At 41.9% G+C, this 25,677-nt stretch overlaps 1 long non-coding RNA gene across 1 annotated transcript in view; it reads left to right on the forward strand.

Annotated features, from left to right (window-relative positions):
- The window catches only part of LOC112652591 (uncharacterized), a 51,522-nt gene that overhangs the window by 19,209 nt on the left and 6,636 nt on the right, over window positions 1-25,677 (forward strand). Inside the window, exon 7 of the long non-coding RNA XR_003131580.3 lies at window positions 3,473-3,594. This is a non-coding gene — a long non-coding RNA (uncharacterized LOC112652591). The remainder of the gene's footprint in view (window positions 1-3,472; window positions 3,595-25,677) is intronic.

The following is a 25,677-nucleotide window of genomic DNA, read 5'->3' on the forward strand; positions in this document are numbered from 1 at the left end:
AAAAAAAATGACATTTTGTCATTTATGACCACATAAATGAACCTAGACGTGAAATAAGTCATGAGATGCTAGGTGAAATAAGTTAGAGAGAAAAAGACAAATACTATATGATTTTACATATATGTGGAATCTAAAAAACAAAATAAACACACAAACAAGCAAAAAGCAAAAATGAACCAAAAAATAGAACAAACTGATGGTTGCCAGATGGAAGGGGGAGGTGGGAGGATGGACAAAATGGGTGAAAGGGAATGGGACATACAAGCTTCCAGGTAAGGAATGAGTAGGTCATGGGGATGAAAGCTACAGCACAGAGAATATAGTCAGTGGTCTGCAATAGTGTTGTACGGTGACAGGTGGTGGCTACATTTGTGGTGAGCGTAGGGTAACATAGAGACTTGTAGAATCACTATTTTGTGCATCTGAAACTAATGTCACATTGTTTGTCAGCTATACTTAAAAAAAAAAAAAAAGACAAAGAACATGGGAGCCAAGCAGAAATTTTCCCTGGTCAAAATTGGACCACTTGAGCATCAATAAAGAAAATAAATACAGTAAATGAACATACATTTTTAAATTCATAAGTTCAAAATGATATTCTCTTCCTTCCAAAATTAACCAGCTTTGGAGGATTCTTTGGAACCAACCTATTATTTCAGAAACTACAAGATACAGGAAAAGAAGTAAAATACACACAGAGACCCCCAAAACATTGCCTTCACAGCACTTAGAGTGTAATTAATTAATCGGGCCAATATTTATTGAGCACAGTATTATAGATGCTAGATGCTATCCTAAGAACTAGGGATATGTCACTGTACAAAACAGAACAAATCCCTTACTAATGGACCTAACATTTCAGTGGGAGAAAATAGGCTATAAACAAGACAAATAGATAAATTATGTGTTATTTTAAAGGGTGGTAGTACTCGAGGGAAAAAAGTAGTAAGGATTGAAATAGGGAGTGATGGGGGAGACGGTTATAACTTCACATAATGTGGTCTGGGAAGGCCTCCCTGCAGTGACCTTGGAAGTCTGTCCATGCATTATCTGGGGGAGGAGCATTGCAGCAGAGGGAATAGCAACTTTAAAGCCCTGAGGTGGAGGCGAGCTTTATATTTTGGAGGAACAGCAAAGAGGTCAGTGTGGGTAGAAAGACTGAGGGGATGGGAGTAGTGGGAGAAGAGGGAAGAGAGGCAAGAGGGAGTAGGTCACATGGAGCCTTACGGACTGTTTCAGGACTTGGACTTTTACACTGAGTGAAAAGGGGAGCCACTGAAGAGTCTTGTGAGAGGAGAGTAATGGTCTGACCCAGGGTTTAAAGGATCATCTCTTGGGGCACCCCAGTGGCTCAGTCAGTTAAGGGACTGATGATTTTTGGGGGTTAAGTCATGATTTTAGGATTGTGAGATTGAGCCCCACGTTGGGCTCCATGATCAGCTTGGAGTCTGCTTGATATTCTCTCTCTCTCTCCCTCTGCTCCTCCTCCCCCCTCTACTTGTGCCCCCTGTTTCTCAAATAAATAAATAAATAAATAAATAAATACATAAATACATAAATACATAAAATCTTTAAAGTATCACCGGTCTGCCATGTTGCAAATAAACTGAAGGAGTGGGCTGGGGTGGGAGACAAAAGTATAAACTAGAAAACCAATTAGAGGAGCAAAAAAATATAATCCAAAATAAGGTGGGGGCTTGAGCCAAGATAGATGTGACAGACGTGGGATGTAATAGTCAGATTCTGGGTATCTTTCAGTTAGAAGCTGCAGGATTTGTTGATAGACTGGACTTGGAAGTGTCCTGCATCAAATAATTAGTGGACAGTATAGGGCATGATTTAACTCATGATGGTAAACTGAGTCTGGAGGTTGGTGAACAGATGGGCCCGAGTGAAGGAGATGGTATATATAGGCAAATAATGCAGGATAAGGTTGGAGGTTATGGATGAGAATGGTGGTGTCAGTGACAGAAATGGGGAATTTGGGAGAAGGAATGGCATTAATAGGGATAGCTTTGGACATGTTGAATTTGAAGTGATGGTGGAAACGCAATGTAGGGACATATTGGAAGTTGAGAATATGGAATTAGAGTTCAGGTGGGACAGGTGGTGGACATCAAGGTTTGGGAGTTCTTAACTAGAGCTGCTGGTTGAAGGCAAAGAGTGAATGAGCTGCTTTATATCAAGAGATAAAAGCAGCAGATTAAAGACCAAACCTAAGAAAATACCCACAGTTGACAAGAAAGGTGGAGGATGTGGAACCAACAAAATAAATAAAAGGCCCAATGGAAGCCAGGGGAGCCTGCATTTCAAGGAGGGGTTGCTCAAGATGCCAAACATTGAAGAGAAACGAAAGAGAAATGTAGCTAGAGGAAAAACTAGCAGACGTGGCAGGTAACATTTTAGTGAGTTGAGTGGATTAGAAGCTAGTATCCTGGGGATACTGAGAAATGGAATTGAAAGGCATCAGCTCATTGTTCATGATGATTTTCAAAGAAAGATAGATGGAGAGCTCTTTGCAGAAAACTGGGTCAGGGGAGAGGAAATCCTGTTCATTCTGTGGTCATGCACATACCTTCCAAGAAGCCTACCTAATACACGCTTCGTACTGCTACGTACCGTAACTGGTTCCAGAGATTTCTAATGTTTTTTTTTTTTATTGTTATCTAATTCAGATTTAATGTAAAAACTCAATATAGGAAAATTCTGTTTTCCAAAATAAACATCAATGTGATCATTCACTTTCCAAAATATTTATTTCTTCATGGAAACGACATTTTATCTCCTTTTGAAATATGAAGCTCTTCATTTACATTAAGATACAAGCTGATGTACAGGCCTTGCATTTGTTCTTGGTTTCAAAGTGCACATCCATGTGGAATGTAGAGGGACACTTGTATTTGCCATTGAGCTCCCTAAACTCTTTTTTTTTAATTCATTTTTTATTGATGAGAAAATATTTGAGTGTTATGCCTTGTCCACATATCCGTTTTTGCCCTGTCAATTTTTCCCATGGAAAAGATCTTTTGTTTTTCTTTTTTACTGACCCTTTATGACACATCTTTGACTTTGAGACCATGTTGGGATGACCTTGTGGGAAGAAATCTTTTCCAGGTTCTTAAGACAAAATTTTTGGGGGTCACTGCCCCCCCAAGCAGTAGTAGGTAGGTCAAATTGTCCCTTCCCCAGAGTACCATGGGCACGGAGGCTGGTCTGAGGCCCCAAAATTGGAATGACTTAGCTTGAAGATGAACTCTGAATTTCTAGATTCAACCACAAGCCTGACTTTCAGCAAAATTCCTCTCGAGGCTCTACAGATGTCATTCATTCTCTTTGTCTGATCCTTGTCCATCTAACTGGGTTCCCCAATATATCACAAAAGCCATAGAAATCCAGATGTGAATTCCCTCAGTGTTTTGTTTGTTTTTAAGAGAAGAAACTTTGTTCCATGCATTGTATTTCTCTTTGCAAGCTTCCTCATTTGGTGTGTACTGATCTACGTCATCCTGGAACCCGGAAGGGGATTCATCGGGGAACCCGTATGTCGCTTTGACTGCATCCCATGTGCTGATGGACAGGAGTCTCGGGAACCAGGTAGAGATGGCCGTATTTTCCAATGATATTGAAATGCAATTAGAGTAAGCATGTTTTGGTAAAGAGGGCTTTAGGCGTCATCTTTCTAAATAGGTGTGAACAACTTATAACAAAAATCATTATAATCTATCAAGCTGTTGGATATACTGTGTGGTGTGAAAAAAACAATAATCTTAGGCTTTAGTTCTAAAGCTGCTGCAGTTGGGAAAAAGATCAACTGTGAATTTAAGAGAAAAGAATGTTAAAAGATGAAATGTGAATAAATGGATTCATGAAACGTACTTAAAATTATTTCAATTTCTAAAATAGATTAAGCATTAGTTACGTAAAAAATAGTGAATAATTGGAAAAATAAGTGAATTACAGTTCTATATTCTACTGTATTATCTCTAATATGGAATTATAGGATCATGAATTCTATCCCCAATGGACTCAAGGCCATAGTTACTTAAGGTTTGCAGGATGAATCTTACAGATGAATTCTGTAACTGCCGCTCTATGAATTCTTCTCCACAACCTGCTGAAATGCTGCTCTTCATGACCGGGATTTTAGTGGGGTTTGGTATGCTCAGCCTTATGAAGCATGTTGGATCAGGTGTACTATTACCTCCACTTATCTCTTTCCTTAAAGATAACACAAGTTGTCCTTGTCCTTTGCCAAAAGACCCTCAATAGCAATTTATTTCAAGGAGAATTTTTAAACATGTAAAATTTTCCCTAAATGGAAAACAGGCGCACTGTAACCTGAACAACTCCCTGGACCCCACGTGACACAGTCTCCGCACTGCGCTACATCAAGAGAAGTCCAGTCCAGTAGTCAGAGCGGTTGGAAGGGAATTCCAATCTTCAGCTGCACCTTTCAAAGAACCTTAAAGAGATCCATTTGATAATTTGCCATGAATTCATCTCAAATAGCTTTTTCTTATGTTGTAATAATCTCCCTCAGAGCCTCTGGCCAGCTGAAGGCTGCCAACTTTTTCTCAACTTTGGTCAACATGGTTACTATTTTTGTTTTCCTCCTCAATTCTCACTCTTTCGCTGCCTATTCTCTCTGGAATCTGCATCTGGAGAGTAGAGAGGGGGAAGCGGAGGAAGCTCTCAGCAGGTGGGAGTAATGTTGAATGGAAGGTTGAAAACACTTGTATCTTAATCAACCTTATCACAACCCTCTTGATTGTTTCACCTTTGTAGCTTAATTTTCTCATAAGTGGGAAGCCATTTGTGGATTGTTCTCGGGTTTATGAGGATACACACCTCCCTTCTCAACTGGATAATTGGAAAAGAAAGAGGGATCTTACTGGAAAAGGCCCGTATAGGAAAGGCAGAAACCAAGAAGGCGGACTGAATTCCCAACACTGAAAATAATTCTCTATCTGTAATATTAGTTGCACACTCTAAGACAATTGTACTGCTGCTTTTGCTTTTCTTTTCTTTTTTCTCTTTCTTTCTTTCTTTCTTTTTTTTTTTTTTTTTAAGATATTAGTACATTCTATACAAAAGATCTCAATGAGTCCTGCACTAGGTCTTTGGCTGCTCTGAGCTATTCGCAGATGAAGGGGACAATTGATTTTCTTGCAGTCCATCCTCTTCTTTGTTCATTAGGTCAAAGGGAGTGTGAACAATGTAATGAAGACTATTGGTCAAATGCACAAAAGAGAATGTGTGTGCTGAAAGAGGTGGAATTCTTTGCTTATGATGAGGCCCTGGGCGACACGCTTGTCATTCGCTCCATCTTTGGGGTGCTTCGGTCTTGGCAGTCACAATTGTGTACGTGATATACAGGCATACGCCACTTGTGAACGCCAGTGACCGGGAGCCAGGCTTTCTCATTCAGCTTTCTTGTCATCCCACTGCTGTCTTCCATGCTCTTCATTGGCAAGCCATACAACTGGTCCTGCGTGACCTGCCAGGTCACTTGGCAATAGGTTTTTCTCTTTGCCTGTCTTACATTCTTGGAAAGACTATTTTACTGTTTTAAGCCTACAGGATTTCTAATTCTAAAATCCAACTTATATCCATCCACTCCCATTATCGGGAAGTCTTTGCTGATCTCTTGTTTTACTTGAGATTGGCATATGTTTAGCCTACTTAGTATTAGAGCTCCCAATATTGTACAAGAACATAGAATCTCAAAATAGAAAGATAATTTTTTTAAAGGTTATTTATTCATTCATGAGAGACAGAGAGAGAGGGGCAGAGACACAGGCAGAGGAAGAAGCAGGCTCCATGCAAGGAGCCTGACATGGGACTCCATCCCAGGTCTCCAGGATCACACCCTGGGCTGAAGGTGGCGCTAAACCGCTGAGCCACCCAGGCTGCCCTAGAAAGATCATTTTGGAATGTGATAAAGGTTCTATAGAGTTTTTATGCTCTATGTTTGGGATTGATATCTTCCTGGCCTTGCTATGCTTTCTAACAACCTTTGTTGCTCGCCTATTGCCGGATAATTACTATGAAGGAAAATGCATCTCGTTTGGAATGCTGGTCTTTTTCATCATCTGGATCTCTTTTGTCCCTGCTTGCTTGAGCACTGAAGGCAAGTTCAAAGGAGCTGTGGAAATATTTGCAATCTTGACATCTAGCTATGGTTTGTTGCGTTGTGTATTTGCTCCTGAGTGTTTCATTGTTTTGCTGAGGACAACAAGGACCACTGATGAAATTGTGGGTGGAAGAGTCTCCACTATAGATAAGAGCATCCAACTGACTTCAGCCTCTGTAAGCAGTAAGCTTAATAATTCCACAGAGTCAACTGTTGTGGATGACTAGAGTTGTGAGTTACATGTGTCCTTCAGTGCTGCAATGGTGATATGGTTCAGTGTTCCCTTTCAGGTTGCTCCTGCAGCCTGCTCATGCTCTGGGTAATACTGAAGATTTGGGTTCTACTAGTATGATCCTGGCATGGAATGTGAAATCTCTAAGATACCATTTAGCAATTAGAATACCTGTTACTATTGAAACTATAAACAACTCCATTCAAAAATTTCATAATACTTTGGTATGAGGAGTGTAATGTGGAGGGTACGAGTAACCTAAAAGGATGAATTTAAAAAAAAAACCTGTCTCTTGAATATATTTATTTTTATATCATGGGTATCTGGTCTAAAAATGTACATCAAACATAGTCACCTTGTGGGGACCAAAAGAGACATCTTGTTAATGCTTATATGGAATAGATAGTTTTATTTGGACTGAGGTAAGAATTGCTCATAAACTTTCCCTCAGAGCAGAGCATTGGATAAGAGAATTTGTGTTTCAAAGGACTCTGCAGCATATAGATAATATTGAAAGAACTGTGAACAAAGCCCAGTTCCTTCTCGAATTCATAATAGGAATAGACATATTTCTTCCTGGGAGAAGGTAAGGCCCCCTTCTCCAGCTTTTCCTAGATAATAGTAGTAAAATATTTGCGTTTCAAAACATTTTTCTGCTTAAAAAGTAAAAATGAGGGGAATTAAGATATCAGCAAAGCAATTGTTATGTTGATTATATAGTGAATACCCAATAGCAACATGAACTAGAGCATACCTGCTCTTATACCTTAGAATGCAAGATTTTTTAGAATAAATTAAATGATAGATATTTACTCTTTCATTATCCAGAGTTAACTGGATTGTTATAAAAATAGGTTCAATCTTCTTCCAGGTACAAAACTTTAAAAATGAGCTACATAGATTTATGTGCATATGAATGAAATGTGTGGAAAAACAGAATTTGTAGAAATACTGATAAACCAGATACCCACGTGCATACTTGACTCTAGGACACCAGCAAGATCAGAAAGAGCTCTTGATTTAAGAGAACTTGTGAATATCAATTAACCAAACTGGGCAGAGAGATGCACACAGGTTGGAGCAAAAAGTGAAACCATGATGGCTAGTTTAGCAGGACAGATCTGTCAGGAATTTATTGATTTATTTTTAAGTAAAGATGATTCCAGACCAGATGAAGGGGATGAACTTCCTGTAATTTAAATAGGAAGTTTATACCAAGGTCCAGCAAGCCTCAAAAATGAGCTCATTTCCTGGAGGGCTAATGGTACCCCAGTGCTTTGTGGGTTAGCATCTATTCACCCACCCATCTCCAAAACTTCTACAGTGCTTTGTGTCACAGCACTTGGATTCTTAGAGAAGAGCCCATATCACAGCATGAAGAGTGGGGAGATTGTTTCTTTGCCCTCTACTTGACCCAGGAATGGACTTTGGAAAAGAGAGGATGGTTTTTTATACAAGTATCAATAGGAAAATGAGAATCTGAGTTGACTTCTTGTTCAGTTATCATGCAACTTGAGTCTTTTCAATGTTCCATCTTGGAGTTTTAAAAAATGCTGAAAGATCACTGAAGTCTAGTGATTTGCCTTACTTCAAATTCAAAATATTTCAATCTCAGAGTAATCCATTTCTTTTCTGAAATGTTGATGACTGAATATAAGACATCTAAAAAGTTGCCTCCAGAGGTACATCTGGGCAATATCAAAGGCTTCATTATCTCCTTTCATACCACATAGCTCAGTAATGCTGCCTTATTGGACTTATGTTCTTTGTAATTATTTATTTTTCAGATCAGCAATAAGTTTGGGAAACCAGAGAAAATAAATGTTATTAAAAACAAAGTATCAACCGAATTTGCATGCTTAACTTTAATGTTTACTTGTAAAACTTTAACATTTTAAGATACAACTTTTATCTAAAATTATCTGAAGTTATTGCTTGTTGATCTGGCACGCATGCATTGTCACAGAGACTGGCTTATGGCAGATGAGTTGAATAATACGTAATTGTCAAAGATGATGGTCTAATTTTTATTGTTGATCTATTCAATTACTTATCAAGTATTAAAATGGTTCTTATAACATTGAAAGATAATTTTTCTCTTTGGGCAAATGTATTCTCTCTCTCTCTCTCTCTCTCTCTCTCTCTATCATCTATCTAATTCACACTCCACTTAGAGACATCAAATGTAATATTAGTTTCAGGTGTATAATATAGTGATTCAAAAATTCTATACAATACCCAGTGCTCACCATAACAAGTGCCCTCCTTAATCCCCGTCACCTATTTCACCCTTCCCGGCCCCCCCCGCCCCCACAACTCCCCTCTGATGAACATCAGTTTGTTCTCTATAGTTAAGAGTCTGTTTCTTGGTTTTCCTCTCTCTTTTTTAACTTTTGCTCATTTGTTTTGTGTCTTAAATTCCACATATGAGTGAGATCATATGGTAATTGTCTTTCTCTGGCTGACTTATTTTGCTTAGCATTATACTCTCTAGCTCCAGCCATGTTGTTGCAAATGGCAAGATTTCATTCGAATGTGTCATTTAAAAATTATTTCTAGTAAAAAATATGACTGGAATTCCTATCAGCAAATGTTGTCTTATAAGAGAATCTCATATAGAAGTCACTAGTGACGCTCCCTGCTGTGGGTGAACATTTGCTGGTAACCACATGCTGGGCCTTGGGGAGCAGTTCAGAATTAATTTCAGGGTGTTGCATCAAAATAATGTGGTTACTGGCTTGAGGAGCAGCATAAAGACTAATTATATGAAAAAAATTACAAAACAACATTCAAGGCTGATCTAGACATGTGCAGGTTTGAGCTCTTTTGGAAAAAGAAATGTCTATCGGGGCTACTCAAACCTACACCATAAGATTGATTGTTTGGGTTAAGGCAAAGAAAATTCTTGATAGACAGTGAATATATTATCAAAAAGGGAAAGAGATCCCAACAGCCAGATTAATTTCCTAAAAACACAAATCTAATCTCACCTCTTCCCTGTTGATCAGCTCCCATGGCTCCTCAACTCTCTGCAGTGTGAGTCCAGCTACATTGAAGGCCCTACAAACTATTTCTCATCTTCTATTTTCAACATTTGTTCACCTGCCACCTTCTTACCCATGTATAACAACCCAACCGGATGCCGGCAATTCCTGGAACTTACCTTCTATTTTCCTGATTTCATGTTGTTCATACTATTCTCTTTTTCCTCTGATGCTCTAATAGTACTTCATCCATCCATCCATCCATCCATCCATCCATCCATCCATCCATCCGTCTGCCTGTCTATCCATCCATCCACTACTGAAAGGATGGTGTACATCAGATTTGGAGTTAGGCATAGGAGATGTACAAAGACAAGGTCTTGTCTCCCACTTCCAGGTACTTGCCATCATTTGGGATGAAAGGTAATAACTGACAATTGTCCTATGATGTGATCAAGCTGTGATTGTGGGAACATTGATAGCTAATCCTTCACGTAGCAAGGCCCACGAATGATGTTTCTGTGTAAACTGAGGAGGTCTGGAGCATTAGCAGGGCCAGAGGAGGTGGAAAGAGGCTACTGGGGAAACCTGGCGGGTTTCTAAGTAGTAGGGGCCAGTTTGAGTGCAATAAGCACTTCACTGGGGAAGAGAAGGGAAAGCAGAGCTGAAAGGAAGGAGGTGAGTTGAAATGCGATTGGGTAGTCTTGAAAAGAATTTTTCTGTGGTATTCATTTGACTATTTTTCCGTGGCATTTTCTCCTTCTTATATTCTCGTTTTTGAAGAAATGCTATATTTTATCCGCCCCCCCCCCTACAATTCTTCCCCTTTGAGCTGTCATTGTAAAGCAGCTATTAGGAACATCTGAAGGCAGAGTAATTATTTATAATCTCAAGATAGAATTATTAACAATTTATGTGAAAAATCTTTGTGAAATTTACTCATTTACATTTTGGGAGGATAGTTACACATTTCCCCTGATAGATTTGGAAAAACAATTCAGATACAGAAGACATAATGTGGAAATGCAAAGAAATCAGATACGTTAGCTAGTGTAGGCTAGTACAACCAACAGCCCCTACATCTCAGAGGCTTTGCGGGTTAACACTTAACACATCCTGAGACTGATGTATGTGCTAGTGCTCAGACCAGACCGCTCTCCTGGACAGCCCCCTTCCCGGCAGTGACTCAGGGAAGCTGCTGGATAATCTGTGTTTGCCCCGCCGCACTCATGCACTGCCTTCCCCACTCTGCCCTGTGCTCCTATAGGGTAGGGAGCATAACCTCCCTTGTCCTGCAGCTTCCGGCAGATTTGGCCAACAAGAGGCACCAATGAGAGACAGGACAGTGAGGGGAGGAGAGGTTTCAGGGTCTTTGCTGCTTCATCCATGACTCATCCCTCTCCAGAGGCCCCTCTCCATGGCTACAACTCTCACCAGGTGTCACTTTGCTGATCTAGCCCCTTGTTCTTTCAGACCTCAGTGTAAGAACAACTTCTCATTGTTCCTTGTCAGGAGTCGGGGTTGGGGGGTGGTTCACCATCCTTTGTTAGATTCTGTAACTTTGCTCATGTCAATAGGCTTTTATTTCATGTTTTTCTTTTCAAATTTTTATTGAAATTCTTGGTAGTTAACATACAGTATAATATTAGTTTCAGGGGTACAATTTAGTGATTCAACACTTCCTTACAACACCCGGTGCTCCTCACAGCAAGGGCCCTCCTCAATCCCTGTCACCTGTTGAACCCATCCCCCACCCGCCTCCTCTCCAGTGACCACCGGTTTGTTCTCTATAGTCTGCCTCTCTTTTTCCTCACCCTATTTTCATTTGTTTTGTACTTTAAACTCTCCTCTTCCGAGTGTGTCAGCCCTTCCTGCTGATTCGTGATTCAAACAGTGACCCAAGTTCCTTTTGCTTTATGATGACATCTTCAGTGCAGGCCGGAAGAGTACTGTGCAGGCTCTAATTCATGGCTGAATGTCAATAGACTGTGGGGAGGTCTGATGGTGGCTACTCTGGGATCCGGGACTTAGGAACTCTTGAAACTATGAAATGAGAGTAGCTCTCAAAGACAAAGCCTCCACTGGGGAGGAAATACTGGAAGTAAGATCCAAGCTGGTCAGGACAAGGATGGTAGGGCCAAAGAAAGAAAGTGTTCAAATCCATATCGTCAAAGTAAATGTGACTTAAACCTGTGTCATCTTGAAATATGTGCTAGAGCTGGACATGGATGACAACTGGTTTTAGATGCTTCAGGATAATCTTCATAGTTCGTTTCCCGGGAGTGTATTAACGAAACTGTCTGTATGCTTACCAAAAAGATGAGGTGGGTCATTGTGATTGCCCAAGCAAGAAACCACCCATGTGCCCATCAACAGTGGAGTGGGTAAATAAATCAAGATATATTCACACGGTGGGATCCATGCAGCAAGGAGAATGAATGGGTTACTCTGTGGGGAAGAGACTGTAGGGGGATACGGTTGAGAGCCAGGAGACCCATTCAGGAGCGGTTACTGTCATCTCGGCAAGAGATCATGACGGCCTGGACCAAGAGCAGAACAATTTGTGGCTAGTTGGACACTGTCACGTCAGATTTCCTGATATAATTTAGACATTTGACAGTTGCACTTTAAAGTGCATGTTCAAAAGCAAAGGGGAACCTCAGAAGACTACAGTTTAAGCACTTGGCATCAATTCCCCAAATAATCCCATTATTTTGAACTGGCTTTTGCAGCCTTTTGAAATTCTGATTAATAAGGGAATCATTTAAAAGCAGATAAAGCCACCTGGGTAGAAAATGGTTTTCTCAGAATGGATGCCAGAGCTTGCTAGTAATTGAAAAATATAAATGAAAAATTTCCTGCGTATTTTTTCCCATTTTAAAGCTCACATATCTCTGAGTAAACACACACCTTTTCTACCTTTTCTTCTTCTTTTTCTTCTTCTTCTTCTTCTTCTTCTTCTTCTTCTTCTTCTTCTTCTTCTTCTTCTTCTTCTTCTTCTTCTTCTTCTTTCTTCTTCTTCTTCTTCTTCTTTCTTCTTCTTCTTCTTCTTCTTTCTTCTTCTTCTTCTTCTTCTCTTTTCTTCTTCTCTTCTTCTTCTTCTTCTTCTTCTTCTCTCTTCTTCTTCTTCTTCTTCTTCTTCTTCTTCTTCTCTCTCTCTTCTTCTCCTCCTCCTCCTCCTCTTCTTCCTCCTCTCTCCTCCTCCTCTCTCTTCTTCTTCTTCTTCTTCTTTTCTTCTTCTTCTTCTTCTTCTTCTTCTTCTCTCCTCCTCCTCCTCCTCTTCTTCTCTTCTCTTCTTCTTCTTCTTCTTCTTCTTCTTCTCTCTTCTTCTTCTTTTTCTTCTCCTCCTTCTTCCTCCTCCTCCTCCTCCTCCTCCTCCTTCTTCTTCTTCTTCTTCTTCTTCTTCTTCTTCTTCTTCTTCTTCCTCCTCCTCCTCCTCCTCCTCCTTCTTCTTCCTTCTTCTTCTTCTTCTTCTCTTCTTCTTCTTCTCTTCTTCTTTCTTCTTCTTCTTCTTTTTCTTCTTCTTCTCCTCCTCCTCCTCCTCCTCCTCCTCCTTCTTCTTCTTCTTCTTCTTCTTCTTCTTCTTCTTCTTCTTCTTCTTCTTCTTCTTTCTTCTCCTTCTTTTTAAGGGTTTTATTATTTGAGAGACAGAGAGCATGAGCAGAGGAACAGAGGGAGAGGGAGAAGGACACTCCCCGCTGAGCAGGGAGCCCAACGTGGGGCTCAATCCCAGGACCCTGAGGTCAGGACCTGAGCCAAAGGCAGACGCTTAACTGACTGAACCACCCAGGTATCCCACCTTTTCTCCTTTCCTCATCTTTCTCATGGTTCTGGAGCCTAGGAAGCCCCAAGCTTATGGCACTGGCAGGTTCAGTGTCTGGGGAAGGTCTGCTGCTACCTGGTGGAAGGGATCTCTGGGCCTCCTTTATAAGGGCACGGATCCCTAAGGAGCCGATCGCCTCCCAAAGGCCCCACCTCCTGGTACCATCACCTTGGGGGTGAGGATTTCAACGTGTGAAGTTTGAGAAGGATGCAAACATTCCGGTGACAGCACCTAGTTATACAGGTTATTTTGTGGACTGTTGGCTACTGTAATATTATTATTAACTAGTTGGCTCTGATGTCTGCTTAGTCCCAGCCCCATGATGCCCTGAGCATTTAAGACTCCAGTGGGGGCAGTGGGCCCAGCTCTAGTTCCTGTGACAGTCAGGGGTGCTTCTGGGCCACAGAGTTCCTAACATCGGAGACTTGTGGATCATTCTCCACATTTTCTTTCCCTTCAGCTCCCTCCTCTGCCCCCCTTCTAAGTCCCACACACACCACAATCAGCCACCATTTCCTGTCAGTGCCAAACTCATCATGACTCTCGGATGGGTGCTTTCCTGTTTGTTGAGCCCATCCTTCACACACCCTTGGCCTGAGCACTTCCTGTCCCCCTTCGCCGGCTCCTCTCTGCAGCAAGAGTCCTCTAAGATGTGTATTTAATTTTGTCCCTTTCTGACTAAATTCCTTCACCATTATGTTCTTGTTCCCCATTTACCTCTCTCTTCTGAAACTCTTTCTTCCTCGATCCTTGGGGGCTTCCCTTCCACCTGGCTAGATTATTTACAGTTCCCTGATTTTATCTCCTCTGAGAAAAGGCGACCCCTCCTTTCTGAATATCCCTTCCTTCTCTGCTGCTCTTTTGCCGACTTTCTCTAATCCATGAAGACCCAGGTAACATGTCACTTCTCCGGGGAAGTTTCTGAGTAGGTTCTCTCCGCTAAGTTGGCTTCAGGGAACTTCCCAGAGCTCTGAAGCACTCCGCACCTGCTTTGATTATGACGCCTGCCATCTTACGTTGTCATGGCTCTCGGAAGGGAGCTCCACGAGCGAGCTAAGGGAGCTCTGGACTGTTCATCTCTGTATTTCTTGGTCCTAGTAGAGGGTGTGAGTCATGACAGGTGCTCAGTAAATGCATTCTGAATATTCCTGGGGTGGCTGCCACACTGGGAGGCTAGCATTTCACGTCCACGTAACCAAGATACAGATGGAACTAGGCATATTAAATTTTTGTTCATTTTTAAAGTCCCTAAGCATTACTGGCACTGGATTGTATTTTATTTTAGTCCATGGCTGTGGCTGTATGATACCTTTCTCAAACATGGCCCTGCTCTACAATGAATGCCATGCTAACGGGTACCTAAAACACCATTACAGAATCTGAGATGATTTGCCTCCAGAGAAATTGTCTTTAGCTTATGGACAAAGCCACCACGAGCAATAGTCACCTGTCAAGGTCAACATAGTGGGCTGCCAGCTTACGCCTTCCATCCGCTGGCCTGGGCCACAGCAGCTAAAGGGTGTTTAATATAAACTTTAAACCACTAAGATAAAAATGCCTTGCCTAGCCGCTGAAGTTCAAGGCTCACAACCATTATTTCTTGGCCCTACGAAAAGCCTCCGTGCATGAGGATATTGCCCTTCTCAATTCCATGCTTTTGCTTACATTTTAGTGTGGGGCATCTTCACTTCCCAGTTCATGAAATGTTGCAGTCGTGGACAATGCACCAAACAAATCATATTCTCTATTCTGGGTTTAGAACGAATGAAGATGTAAGCTAAACAGAAGCAAATGGGAGGCCAAATGCCATCATTTTTAGGGTAAACACCAACTTGAGGATGAACTTATTGTGAGTCAAGTGGGTTTACCTAAATCTGATCCCAAGAATTAAATAGACTGACCCCTCTAGTTAATGGCAATGTGGGATTGGGACAGCCCCCCACCCCCACTTCCCCTCCCATAACAAGGAACTCTCTGGGTAAGACTCGGGTCATGGGAAAACAAGGAAAAATCCCCATTCCCTAGGGACATCTCAGTCCCAAAGAAAATGATAGATAAGGTGTCTGAGCTCCACCAGTGTCACCATACTTCCCCTCAGGAGTGAGTAAGCAGGGAAGAGAGGCCAAGGGTGTTACACTAGGTGAACTTCCTCAATACGCAAGGAGTCAGGAGCAGGGAAGAAGCGATCCTGGTCAGCACCGCCACGTGACAGGGGCTCAAAGAACTTTTGTGGTTTGATCAGTACAAAATTTTATCGGGTGCCTTTGTTTTATATCAGTATTCTGTTCCTTTCTGTGCCTGTGTTTGCCTGGGTACTGGACTACATAGGGATGGACATACGGTAATTTTGCAGAGAAGATGGGATGAATCATTTATAGACGGGTGCTCGCAGAAAATATCTGTCGTATTTCTTGCCTGAATTTTAATGCCCCCCATTGTGACACCAACTGTAAATGTTTCTAAGCCTTGAAGCATGGAAAAAAAATAATAGTGACCTATTTTTTTTAATGATCTCTTTGCATTATTTTCTGCTTCAAAGGAAGTGAAAGATCCATAAAAAAAGCAAGTTGGCTCAGTTTGTTTTCAAACTGTAACCTCCGTTTAGACTTCCAATTTAAAGGTCAGTAAATGGATACCTAGCCTTGACCTTAGCACATCAATGTTGCATTTTAGAAGCAGGGTGACATGGGGCCACGCGCTGTTTCTCAGATTTAGAAGCCTGATCACTTAATGATGTCACTGTCCCTATCACTATACAGTATCGAGTCCCTGCTGAACTGGAGGCTGGTGTTTTGGGTCAGGGTAACCAAGACACAGAGGGAGCTGGTGAGGCTAGTTGGCCCTTCAGAAAGCCTTTGGACCTATGATATGAAGCTGTGCCCACTGGCAGGTTTATGCACCCAGGACTCCCACAGAAAGTACAGAAAACAGAGAAGTCCTATGTGCTTCTATTTGCCCACTGATGACAAGGGGCCATTTCGCTGATAGAGTGAGCTATAAAATCTGGGTTGGGCTAAGATTTATAAGGTTTTTTTTTTTTGTTTTTTTTTTTGTTTTGTTTTGTTTTTTTTTTTTTTGAGGGGGCAGGCAGTTAATGATGAGAGTTAGGATTCCATGGGTCAGTTTTAAACAATGGCCAAATTCCTGCTCATTCCTTGTGGTGGTCCCAGCAGGGACGTGTATTCACCAGTGAGGGAGAAGGGGAATGCAGAGAGGAGCTGTGAAGAATGAAGGTGCAACCTCGGGTCGTCGGGGCCACAGCCAGGGAAACTAACAGACGCACACGGTCATTTGAAGAATGCCCAGAGTTTGATCAGTGAAAAGAGACAGTTTAAGGACACGTAAAATACTTGGGTCACATCACTTACTTTCCCTAAGACTTTTATCCTTTCTGTGTCTAGATTTCTTCTCCAGTTGTAAGGGTGTCCTAAGAGTTCCTCCCTCTAGAGTTAAGACTGTTCTAGGAGAGGGTGCTTCCAAGGTGCTTGTGATGTTGGCTTTAAAACCCCAGATGCCAAAAATAAAAAAAAATAAAAATAAAAAATAAAACCCCAGATGCCAGGCTGGCAACGCTTGCCCAATAGCCACGGAGCCACGGTGAAGCAACGTGCCTGCATCCTGTTCTCTCTGGTTCCTGCAGAAGAGTTTGACGGAGTTCACATTCTTAGCAGGTATAACACACGCAACGGGCCTTCTCCTACTGGTGTCTGTGAAGACTGGTTCAAGCTCTCCAGAAAGAAACTCGAGGATATGTTATGAAATAGTCTAAATGTTTTCCTGGTTTTAAGTGAATAATTCCACTTAGAAAAATTTACCCATGGGAAATACTTTCGAGTATATGAAAGGATTTATCTTTGGCATTGAGCTTATTTGCTGTGTCCTCCTCCCCCAAGATCCTTAAACTACAACAATAGGAAGTTAGTTGAATAAATTATGATATAGAAACACGGTGAAATATAATACAGCTATTTTAAAGGCGATTTCATGGAGAAACACTTTCCTGATGTAGCATTGTATGAAAAAAGTACAGGGTGTTCAGGATTTTAGCAAAAGTTTGTACTGAAAAATGACATTCGTAATTACCGTGATTCTGATTATATGGAGGAAATGTTCATGATGTGTAGTTAAGGAAGATAGATTACGAAACAATATTATGGCACAATTGTACTTTTATATAAAAGTATATTTCTAGATGATATTGGAACTCTACACATCAGATGTGAACAATGATTCTTTCTGGAAGCAGAGGTCATGTATGATTTTAATTTTGCCATTTACATTTTCCTGTATTTACTGATCTTCTTTTAAACCTTAAAATTTAGTTTTAACTACCTAGGTAATGACACATGTATATTTATTATAATAAATATTGAGGGACGCCTAGGTGGCTCAGCAGTGCCCAGCGGTGAGGCGTCTGTCTTTGGCCCAGGGCATGACCCTGGGGTCCTGGGATCGAGTCCCACATCGGGCTCCCCGCAGGGAGCTTGCTTCTCCCTCTGCCTATGTCTCTGCCTCTCTCATGAATAAATAAATAACATCTTAAGAAAAAAAATGAAACAACACAGAAGTATAGAGTACAAAGTGAGAGTCTGCACCCCATTGCATTTTTTCCAAGTGCCACAAATACTAATGCTCCCTAGTCACATTTTTGGGACGTCTTTCCAGAACCCTTTCTGGGGGGAGGGTTCAGGACCACCACACTGCATTCTCCACATCATTCTACAGATTGCAAGCTGCAGAGTGAGTGCTTTCAGTTTTTGTTTTTTTTTTCCCCTGGGCTCTTCTGGATGCAGTGCTCTGCTGACTGTGGATGCTTGGCTATGCCAAGGGGGCAGGATCTCCCCGGGAGTCCCTCAGGAGCCTCCCTTCCTCTTCACTGACCCCGAGGGCATCTGATACTGTGTCCTTTCCTTCTCTCCTCAGTCTTGTCTCTCAGTCAAGAATGCTCTCACTTCCTCCTTGGGTGGGTATCAACTCCAGAATTTTCTTTACTTTCGGATCTTGGAATTTTTAGGCTCAGCTGGCCAAGTGTTGGCTTATAAAGGAATCTTTAGAATAATGGAATTCATTCTCAATATATTTGGGCTTTGAAGGCTCTCTTTCTCATTTTCTTCCCTTCTCTCACTGCCTCTTTCCTCTTTTCCTTCTATGGACAAAAGCTTTCTTATATGTAAGTCCTCTGCCCAGCACCAAATCATTCTTTCATTTTGTATATTTGCTGAAAAATTCTCAGGCTCTTGCTGAATTGGAAGAAATTCATATACAAGGAAGGGGTTGAGGTGGGGATGGGGGGAAGAGCACAGCAACGTATTTTTAAAAAGTTTCTCATCAAAGCACAGAGTTAAAAAAAAAGGTTTTATTTATTTATTTATTTATTTATTTGAGAAAGAGAGAGAGAGAGAAAGAGAGAACGAGCATACATGAGCTGTGGGGAGGGGTGGAGGGAGAGGAGAAGCCGACTGCCTTGGGGGTCAATCCTTAGGACCCGAGGGTCATGACCTGAGCTGAAGGTAGATGCTTAACCCACTGAGCCACCCAGGCAGCCCCATATGGATTTTTTTAGGTCAGGTTTACAGAGGTCTCATTTATAGGTAGTAAACTCATCCTTTTTTTAGGTGTGCAGTTGATGGTCTTTGTCAAAGGCTTACAAAATCGTGTAACCAAGACGTGGCACATTTTCATCACTGCCAGCAGTTTCTTAGTGTCCCTTTGTAGTCCGTCTCTTCCCTTTGGCAGTCATTGATGCAATCTACTTTTGCCTTTTCTACAATGTGATATGAATCACAGCATGTCATGGCTTCTTTCACTTAGCATGTTTTTGAGATGCATTTGTGTTGTCTGTCCGTCCTTCAATCTTTTGTTACTAGGTAGCATTATGCTGTATGGATATACAATAATTTGTTTATCCATTTGCCAGCTGACCTTTGAGGTTTTTTTTGCCAGCATCTAGTATTTTTTTTTTTTGGCAATTATGAACAAAGCTATTATCGTCATTCACATATGGTTCTTTCTGTGGACATGTACTTTCATCTCTCTTAATTAAATATCTAGAAGTGTGGTAGCTGGGTAGTGTTTGTGTGTGGTTAACTTTAAATTAAATATGAAAATGTTTCCCAAGGTGGCTGTTGACCATTTTGCCTTACCACCAGCAATGCTTGAGAGTCCCAATTACTCCACATCCACAGGAACACTGAGTATTGTCAGGTTTCTTTCCTTTACTTTTATTATTTTTAATTTTTTTAATATTTTATTTTTATTTACTTATTTTATTTTATTTTATTTTAAATTTTATTTATTTATGATAGTCACACAGACAGAGAGAGAGGCAGAGACATAGGCAGAGGGAGAAGCAGGCTCCATGCACCGGGAGCCCGACGTGGGATTCGATCCTGGGTCTCCAGGATCGCGCCCTGGGCCAAAGGCAGGCGCTAAACTGCTGCGCCACCCAGGGATCCCTATTTACTTATTTTAAAGAGGGAGAGAGAAGAGACAGAGGAAGTAAGCAGGGGCGGGCAGAGGGAGAAGGAGAAAGAGAACCTCAAACAGACCCTGTGCTGAGCATGGAACCTGACATGGGGCTTGATTTTACGACACTGAGATCATAAGCTGAGCCCAAATCAAGAGTTGGATGCTTAACTGACTGAGCCACCCAGGTGCCTCCTTTTGCTTTTTTTTTTTTTTTTTTTTTAAATCTTAGCTTTTCTAGTAGGTATATAGCAGGATCTCATTATGGCTTTCATTTGTGTTTCTCTGATTTTTAATGATGTTTAGATGTTTTATTGATGTTTAATGATATTAAAAAATCGGATTGTCTTTTACTATTGAATTGAAAGAGCTCTTTACATATTTTGGATACAAGTCTTTTAGCACATATGTGTTTTGTAAATATTTATTTCCAATCTGTAGTTTGTCTTTTCATTTACTTAGTAATGTTTTCCAAAGAATACTAGTTCTTAATCTTGATGAAGTCCAGCTTATTGATTTTTTTTAAAAAGATTTTATTTATCCATTCGTGAGTGACAGAGAGAGAGAGAGAGCGAGAGGCAGAGACACAGGCAGAAGGAGAAGCAGGCTCTCTACAGGGAACCTGACGTCGGACTCGATCCCGGGACTCCAGAATCATGCCCTGGGCCGATTTAATTTAAAGTTTAACCATACACAAACACTACCCAGCTAAACTGCTGAGCCACCCAGGGATCCCCAACACTATTTTAAATGGCAACTTTTTGTTTAAGATTTTAATTTTCAATTTTTCTTCTTTTTTTTTTTTTTTAAAGAAGATTTTATTTATTTATTTGAGAGAAAGAAAGAGAGGAAGAGAGAGACAGTAGGAGCAGGAAATCAGAGGGAGGAGCAGACACCCTGCTGAGCAGGGAGCCCAATTTGGGGCTCAATCCCAGGACCCTGAGATCACAACCTGAGCCAAAGGCAGATGCTAAATGGACTGAGCCACCCAAGTGCCCCTCAGTTTTCAATTTTTCATTGCTAACGTATAGGGATGCAATTGACTTGAATACTGACCTTGTATTTTGCGACTTTACTAAACCCACTTATAATTCTGCTAGGATTTTTGTAAATCTTTGGGACTTGCCTTGTAGATAGTTTTATTTCCTCATTTCCAATCTTCTTTTGTTTCGTCATTTTTGCTGTTTCACACAGGCTTGGCCCTCCAGAACAATAGTCAACAGAGTAGTGAGAGTAGACATTCTTGATGTGAAACTTTTAATCTTTTGAATTATTGTCACTGTATAGATGGATATGGTGTGTCATTTTAAAAATTTGCATTCCCTGCTTACTAGTGAAGCTGAATGTCTTTTAATATATTTATTGACTATTTGTCTTTCTTTGAGAAATGTCTCCATATATCCTTGGTAAAATTTTCCTTCACTTGTTTAGCTTCTCTGATTTGTACATGCTTATGAAGCATTCTGGTCATTAATCTTCTGTGTGTTGCAATTACTTTCTTCCAGGATATTGCTCGTCTTAACTTAATGTGGTGGGCTTTGGGAGGTAGAAGTTTTTTTTTTTTTAAAGATTTATTCATTTGTTTATTTATGATAGACATAAAGAGAGAGAGAGAGAGGCAGAGACACAGGCAGAGGGAGAAGCAGGCTCCATGCAGGGAGCCCGATGTGGGACTCGATCCCTGGACTCCAGGATCGCACCCTGGGCCAAAGGCAGGCGCCAAACCGCTGAGCCACCCAGGGATCTCCGGGAGGTAGAAGTTTTAAATGTTATGGAGTCAAAATGTGTCAGGATTTTTTGTCTTTTATGAATTTTGAGTTTGTAGCTCATTTAAGGAGCTTTTCCATTCCAAGACAATACAGTATTATTTTATAATTTATTCTAACACTCTTACAGTTACGCTCTTTAACATTTAGTTCTTTAATGCATCTGATTTTTTTCTGAATGATATGGCTTTAGAGTTGGGTACATGGTTAACCAGTTGTTCCATCTCTCATTTAATTGAGAGTATCTTATATTTTCTCCACCACTTTGAAATGCCATATTTATCTTTTTACTAAATATGTTCATGTCAGTGAATGTTCATGTATCGATGAGTGTCTTTTTGGATTCTGATTTTTGTCCCTTTGCCCCATTTTTCTAAATTTTTGCTAGCACCACATGATTTTTATTTCTAGAGACTTCTGTTATGTTTCGCTTCCACGTGGAGGAATTCTACTGTGGCAGTCTTGTGGTGAGGCCGGACTCAACTTCCATTCCAATCTTTTCCAAAAGTGGACTAAAGGCGACATTGCATAGATTCTCTTGCAGTTGCAGTTCTATCGGAAATTTATTACTCAGAAGGAAAAGTGGAATACTTGTTTGTTTGTTTGTTTTTAAAGATTTTATTTATTTATTCATGAGAATACAGAGAGAGAGAGAGGGAGAGACACAGGCAGAGGGAGAAGCAGGCTCCATGCAGGGAGCCCGATGCGGGACTCGATCGCGGGACTCCAGGATCAACTGGCCACCGCGATCTGGGGTAGGTTGTGACCAATGTGGGGCATCCAGCAGTTGGTAACTTGCTGACTCTGTGAGGCAGCTGCTCCGTGGCGGCCTGATTCTGTATTGAGGTTTTGGGAAGTGTTCCTGGAAACTCAGCCTAGGCTCAGTTTTATTCACCTTCCCAGCGGATCTGGCACAGCACAGATCTAGAACGATTCTCCTTGTGCTAATTAGATGGATTTTTGTTTTCTGAAAATGAGCCCTGGCACAACACCAGGGCTCATTTGAATGAGCACATCTGCCATTCTATTTATTCTTTACCAGTTGGGAGATAGAGATGTAAGGATGACATAATGGCTCCAGCGTGTTCTTGTGTCCCTCTTGGTCTCCCGTGACGAGGTGTGCAGCACTACTACTAAATCCAAGTTCATAAGCAGTTGTGAGGGATGCAAATCTTACCGTAGATTTTGCAGGGGGATGGATTAGACTCATGTTTGCCTGTCACTTGGTAAAACTTAAGAAGAGTTCTCCAAAGGGACGTCAGTTCTCCAACTTTTTCTTGGTTGTCATTTTCCAAATTTCTTTTCTAGCTCTTTCCCTGTAGATCTCTTTCATCTTCTGAATCCTTCATTCTCCTCTCCCTTTTCTATGTGTCGTCTGATTAAAATTATTGCAATATCAAAATACTTTGCAATAGGACCCCTGGGTAGCTCAGTGGTTGAGTGTCTGCTTTTGGCTCAGGGTGTGACCCCCGGGTCCTGGGATCAAGTCCCATGTCGGGCTCCCTGCAGGGAGCCTGCTTTTCCCTCTGCCTGTGTCTCTGCCTCTCCCTTTGTGTCTCTCATGAATAAATAAATATTTAGAAAAATACTTTGGAATAAATGAGCTCATAGCGAGATGTTTCCTTGGAAGAAATAAAAGGAATCATGCAGGCGTGCAGTTTTGAGTAACTGGTTTCACAACAGGAGGTTTAGAATTCTAAGCAGTAGATGGCAAGTGTTCTTTTCAAATCTGCAAAAAAACACTGAGGCTCAGTCACCTTGCCTTGTGATTAAAGGGAGCCAAATGCTTAGCTTCCTCAGTTGTTAAAATGTTGTCTTTAAGGTCCAAACCTACCGTTTGCTTTGCTTTGTGATGCTGGGGCCGGGACTGCAAACTGCGTTCCTGCTTTGCGAGCTGGGCCTCTGCGGGACTGTGGGTAGGGAGCCTGGAGGTGGGAGGCGGAGAAGGGCTCGCTGTCTGCCTGCCGTCTGGTTCCCAGAGCATCACCCCAGCAGTTTACTCCCTCAGTAGCAGCTGAGTCCATTCTGCGCTTTTTCTAACATGTGTAAAACCAGCTTCATCGTGTGTCCCCTCCGAGATCCTGGCTGACGCCCCCAGGGTATTGTCCATCTGGCTCATTATTCCATCTCCAGCATCTAGGACAATGTTTAGTTACAGAAGGTGCCTGATAAATATTTTATGAATGAATGAATGAATAAATTCAGGCAGCCCAGACACATGCTAGATTTCAAATGTCAAAGGAAAAATTCTTTCCGCAGCTCCTCCAAAGCCAGATGCTATTGGAGGGGCTTTGCACGAATGCCCGAATGCTACTAAATCTGCCTTAACTGTTCCATTTTTAGATGAGGAGATTGAGGCTCAAAGGCCTAAGTAGATGAAATAACTTGCCCAACTTTACTATCTTCTGCACAACGGAATTGGGGTTCAAACTCTGCATCCCACCTGAGTCCTATCCCTGGACTCTCCCCCCCACCCCCCGGCCAGTACAATATTTTAAGGACCATGGGGACAGTCAATGACAAAGTATATATATCCTAGTGTTACCCATGTGAACACTGAATGGTAACCATGGCAGAAAACATTTGTTAGAAATAATACCTTTGTAATTTTCACATATCACAGAAACTGGTAGGCGGAGAGGCCGCATGAGCGGTGAGAATGATTATTAACAGCCCGTCGGGGGAGCCAGGAGGGGCGGGTTCTGTTTCTGGCTCGGAGCCCAATAAGCTCTTGGACCTCGTGTGCACCCAAGGACCGCCCTGGGTCTCACGTCCCCATTTGCGGGCGAGGGCGCCGGCCTCCAGGACTTCGGACGCACGTGCGTCCGGCCCTGTGACTTGGCAATGCTCTCTGTGATATAAAAATGAAGTAGTTCATCCCCTGCGGATGATGAGAATCATCAAAATGCAAGGCAGGTAATCAAGACATGAAGACACAGGCCCACGACTCTTCCTTGCAAAGGTTTGCGTTGCCACCCATGAGAATCTATACTGTTTGACCACGTTCTCAAAGGAATCTGCAAAACCATTAAGTAATGTAACTTTTTTGTTTTTTTTAAGGCTGAAGGTAAAATGATTTCTTAGGGTCTGTATTGCGTAGAACCTATTTTTCACATTGAAGAATTAAATGGAGGATTCTGTTTTCTGTCACTGGTGTCATGAAAGGGTCTGTTGAGAGATTTATCCAATTAGGTGAATGAAGGAAGGCTTTTTATTTACTTGTCCTTGAATTATTTCTTTTTTTTTTTTGTCCTTGAATTATTTCTAAAAGGAGGCCACCGGGATATTCTGAATAAATTCTCTCCTGTTTGTGGATTGTAACTCAGTTATTTAGGGGACGCATCAGAAAGATTTTAGGGGCGCCTGGGTGTCTCAGGAGGTTAAGTATCCGACTTGATTTAGGCTCAGATGTCATGACGTCAGGGTGGTGAGTTGGAGCCCTGCGTGGGGCTCTGGGCTGGGCGTTGAGGCTGCTTAAGATTCTCTCCCTCCCTCTGCCCTTCTGTCCCCACCCCTGCTGTGTGTGTGCTCGCTGTCTCTCTAACAACGACAGCAACAGGATTTTTAAAAAAGTGACTCAATCGATGAAAAAGAATAGTTGCATCACAAACTAAATTCAGTGAGATCTCTGATAGTTGAGCACCTGGGGACGGGCGGGGTTGGGGGCGACTTTGACATTCTCATGGATTTGGGGATTTCTGAAAACTGACTGCTCCAGTGTGTAGGTAATAAAGCTCCAGCGTCTCCTTTCCCCGAAGGGAGCCGCCTCTCCTCCCGGTTCCACGGGAGACAGTGCAAGAGAGAAGAGCAGAATTTCAGGACCAAGAGCCCCGGACTGGGCCTCGCAGGCCTGAGTTCAGGCTCTACCTTGGTCAGGGCTTTGCCGTCACTTTGGGCAAGTAGCTACCTTTCTCAGGGCCTCACCTATAAAAGAAAGATTGGAGGAAAATAGGCCTGAGAGTGTTTCTGGGTCTACTGATCTATGACTTTAGAGCTAATTTGGGGCACCTGGGAGTCCAAAGGAGACTGGCCGAAGGGAGGCTCTTATGAGTGAGGAATACTTGAAGCTGAATGGACAGAGAGCCCACCACAGTGGAGTCCTTCGAGCACAGGGCCATGGGCCAGGGCTGCCAGTGGCTGGCGTCACGTTCCACATAGGTAAGGCTGCCCTGGGTGACTTCACCTGAGGCCTAACGAGGCTTTTCCAGAGGAGTCAGGGGAGGGTTTTAATCTGGCGCAGGCTCTTTGACTAATTGGGTTTGCGCGGCTTGTCC

Source organism: Canis lupus, chromosome 23, assembly GCF_003254725.2.
Source record: "Canis lupus dingo isolate Sandy chromosome 23, ASM325472v2, whole genome shotgun sequence".
NCBI classification, from domain to species: domain Eukaryota; kingdom Metazoa; phylum Chordata; class Mammalia; order Carnivora; family Canidae; genus Canis; species Canis lupus.